This window comes from Triticum aestivum, chromosome 6D, assembly GCF_018294505.1.
Source record: "Triticum aestivum cultivar Chinese Spring chromosome 6D, IWGSC CS RefSeq v2.1, whole genome shotgun sequence".
NCBI classification, from domain to species: Eukaryota; Viridiplantae; Streptophyta; class Magnoliopsida; order Poales; family Poaceae; genus Triticum; species Triticum aestivum.
Window position 1 is genome coordinate 38005659 of NC_057811.1, and position 4609 is coordinate 38010267.

Consider the following 4609-nt stretch of genomic DNA (forward strand, 5'->3'; position numbering starts at 1 on the left):
GCCCGAAGCGCGGGCCCGAGCGAGAGGCAGCGCCCGCCACAAACGAGCGAGGGGAAGGCCGAGGCGGAGGGACCGGGCCCCTGGCCGGAGCAGGACGCGGCGCCGACGAGGAGGAGCCACCGCCAGCCGAAGCAGCAGTGGCCTCCCACGGATCCAGCCCCGACCCCGACGCACCACCAGATCCAGGGAGCGCCGTCCCAGATCTGGCCACGAAGCGCTCGGGCCCCTCCTCCCAATCCTCCTGCTCGCCCGGCAGCACGCGCACCGCCCGCTCAGATTCGAGCTTCGATTGCAGCTCCGCCTCATAGGCCAGATCAACACCAACGCCCGGCGAAGCTTCACGGGCCCGCTTGCTACTCGAAAGGGCCTCGGAGGAGGAGCCCCTAGACTTGTCCATGGCGATCACTTCAGCGAAGGAGAGGAGGAGAGGGGGTGGGGAGGAAGCGGATCTAGAAAAATGGCGGATAGGGCGATGCGCCCTGCGGATATCGGCGGCGGAGGCAAGAAACCCTAGGAAGGGGGGAGAGGAACCGCGACGCACCCATAAATAGCCACAACAGGCCAGGCCAGAGAGGGCCGAATGGGTCGAAACAGGACCGCAGGCCCGGGAAGGGGACTGACGCGGAGCAGTGGCCACAACCAGCTGCCGCGGGCCCACAGACGGGAGGGGGGAAGACTCGAGGGACGACAGAACCGGGGGCCCGGGCGGCCCAGCCCGAGGCGAACCAGGCGCCGCCAGGCCCACGTGCCCAACAAGGCCCACCACGACCGCAGGGCAAACCGGATCTAGGGTTTGGCCACCAACCGCCCCCGCACCAGCCGGCGCGACCACCGCCACCGTCGTCGTCCCTGGCCGGAGTGGAGGAGGGCGAACCGGACCAGCGACCGGAGACGCCACATCACCCAAATCCAACATCACAGCGGACGGGGAAGGACCGAGGAGACCACGTTCAGGGGAAGGAGCCGGGCCCCGAGCCGCACGCCGCCGGCGCCGACCAACGCACCACCACCCCGACGACCCAGAGGGAAACGACACCGGCCGGCCCCGGCCACCCGGAGCAAACTTCCGGGCGCGGCCCGCAGCAGGCACGGACGGCACCACCACCGTCGGAGCGCACACCTCAAAATCATCATCCGACTCCACCGAGTCGCCCAGCGCCCAAAAACGCGACCCGGGGAAGGACGCCGCCGTAGAAGAGCAAGGAGAGCCAACCCGACTCGCAGAAACCGGGGGGGGGGAGGGAGGGGAAGGCGGGGGAGCCATGGGCAGCGGCGAGGGCTGGGGAGGAGGAGGGGAGCGGGGAGCGGGGGGGCGAAGGGAGAGAAGGGAGAGAAGGGTTTCATATAATAAAGTAATAAAAACAATTTGCTAGCTCTGACTTGAACCACACAAATTACAGAAATGAAGCTTAGCAGTAGATCAGTGAATCCACCACCTGGCTATATAACATGAAGAAAATTAGATACCACTAACAGATACTACCTCCGGATTTGAAAGAAAAGCATGAGATCTTGAGAGAAGATTAAGGAGGGAAACCGCAAGTTATTTCTTTCCATGTTTACCCCTGAGCGCAGATTTTAAGAAGGAAAAAGTGGGCCTCCGCTTTACACCCCTCCGTTTCTCACGCACGGATTACGTGACACATGAGCAGGACGAAGACAAAGGGGCGGAGTTTGTATGGGAGGGGATTTAACGCAAGCCGGTTTTTCAGGATGGGGAATGGGATAAGCAGGGTTAGTTTTGCCCATCCAGTGCTAATAACCTTTCCGATACCCTTCTTTCGCAAAACAGTTGGTGTTTTTTCCACACCTTCCTTTCAAATAAGGAGGGAGTACTACCTTACAGATCATAATTATAACATAAAACGCTACCATGCAAGCATAAGAAAAGAACTCCGCATAGCTTCATCGCAACATGTTGAAGATGTCATCAAGCATCCAAAGAGAAGTGTCATGGGACTACTTAAAATTGTTAACTCAATATGGAAGTTTATAAACAGTACGTATTTTCATCAACCAATTATCGAAAACAAACTTTCTTTTGTTATACACAGGTTGTAAAGCAAGCTATTACCTGCAGTATAGACACTTTCGAATGGTTGATAGAAAGAGATTCTGGTTTCCATGAGCTTCTTGAGCTGCAACGACTCAAGCTGGAACATGAAGAGACTGCCTTCTGTCCACATGAGAGCCACATTATTCTCCTCAGCAAATCCTACTATCATTGGAGACCCTCTCTCCTTTGAATCCAGCGGAAATAGCTTGTCCATTTCAATAGTTCTTCCCAACACCCACGAAGCGAAACAGTCACAAAATGACCTTCGTCTTCCACAATTGAACACTGAACTTTGATACAAATAGGAAACCAAGCCCTCCATCATCTGCCCGCATAACCGAGAAGTGGATATCGCTGTCATACAAGTCCACCGGTGCAGGTATCACGGTTAGGCAGTCCCTATCCAAATCAAATTGGAGGATGTTGTACGAGCTATCCCGAAGCCACCAGTAAAGGGAATCCCCAACCAGCACAGCAGGTATGCTGCAATAAATCATGGTCGGACATTCAAACGGTGGCAAGTCTTCTGCTTGCAATTGGAAGCGGGATTCGGATGCCGGTGGAAGCGGTGTTGAGATTATATCACTCCATGTGTTGGTCTCCGACAAGTAAGCGCTGGCGATGGCTCTTGTATGGTCTTGTTTCTCGGTGGTGCTTACCAAGGCCACCAGGAAGTGGTGGTCGTCTACGGCATAGCGAAGCACCGCCCCGCCGATCGGGCTGTCCGAGTCGCACTCGAATCCCGGGGGCACGGCAATCCAGTGCTTGTCGCAGGTGACGGGGTCCCACACCAGCAACTGGTTCGTGGGTCTGTTCAAGATTAGCACCAGGCCATGGCGGCTTCCAAGGGACCAGAACCAGTCGTCGTCGCCGCGCTGCAGGGAGAAGCGCCCGGGCGGGAAACGATCCGGGGCCTCGAGGGTAGGCACGAAGGAGCGGCAGCCGTACATGTCGAAGAAACCGAGCAGCGGAGGGTTGGGGCGGTGGTGGCGGCGGAAGCGGCGGGAGAAGCCGGGGTCGGAGGCGATGCGGCGCCAGCGATTGGAGACGAGCGAGGCGCGAGGGAGGGAGGACGGCTGCGGGGGGAGGCGGAGGAGGATCTCGGAGAGCAGGTTTTCGTCCTCCAGCGGCGGTGCCGCCGTCGGCGAAGGGAAGCGGCGGCTCATCTCGCCCTACTCACTGTTTTTTTTTCCTAGATCTGCCCTACTTGCTCACTGATGCGATGTGGGGTGTGATGGAGTGGATCCGATGCACTGAAATGAAGTGCGCCCCGTGAAAGTGCATCTTTTTTTCTTTTCTTTTGATTGAAGAAATTCCAGCCCCTCAAAAAAAGAAGATTGAGGAAATTGCAAAGGAAACCCGGTGTATAGAAAAAGCTAATGTAAAACTCATACTGTGAAATTCTACTAATAAATAATGTACTGACTTGTGAAGTACCAATAGGAATTTTTTTTGTGGATCCATAATAATAGCAAATAGTTGGTCCAATTTTTGTCCACATATTTGTTCTTTGTATAGCCCAAAATTAGACATATATATTAGTATACAACCATATATGTCAATAGTTGACATATTTATGTAGATGCAGATTTGGTTTTAGATTTATTTTCCTTTTGAGAGTTTGAAGTTGATTTTATGTTTTTTTAGTAAGTTTGTGGAGCGTAGTACCTATTTTGCATTTGTTTTCGATGCACACACAACCCCTAAAAATGCGGAAGGTTAATAACAAGCACGAGTTTTAATAGTGAAAACCAATAAGGGTCGATGGGAAGCATGCTTAGAGATGAGTGTGGGCAATTCACAACGGCTTCAAACATTAAGCTCAACTTTATGATGATTGTAGACTTGGCTTTACTGTGTAGTTTCTAACTCACTTAAAAGATGTAATCGACTAATAGTTTAGTTGTTTGTATGGCGATGGTCCAAACTATTTTATAGGGGAGACCATCCTTGTGAAGGTGATATTCAAACACTGCCCTCGGGAGGCAAACATATGAGCTCATACTTTAGGGGAAGACCATCGTAGCTAACTTTATTAAAATCAAACCACAGCTACATCGTTTGTAACAAACTTAACGATAAACCCTGGGGGTGAATCAAACCAAACCAAGGCTGGTTTTTCACGACCCCTGCTAGCTAGCACATATGCTACTACATTAGATTCCCTTTTACAAAACACAACACAAGCCTTTCTTAAATCTCGACGACAGTCTTCTAGAATAGGGGCTGCAACCATAGAGTATCCTTCGTCTTGATTAAGAGCATGAATTGCTAGCCCCGTACGTATGTACTGGTGCTAGGACATCCTCACCTTATTAATGTAAGAAAAAAGGCTCATGTTTATGTAAAAAAACAGAACTCTATCTATGGCATTTTTGTGGGCCACTGAAGCCTCTGGAATAATAAGATTGTATAAATGCCTCCTAAATCAGTTTTGAATGATGATTTTGCTGACATAGCACGTACATGAGGTGGTCCATGGGCCAAAGGGGTCCTCCAAAACTTGTTTGGAGAAAAACAAGCAAGCTATAGTTTTATTTATGTGTTAACTAG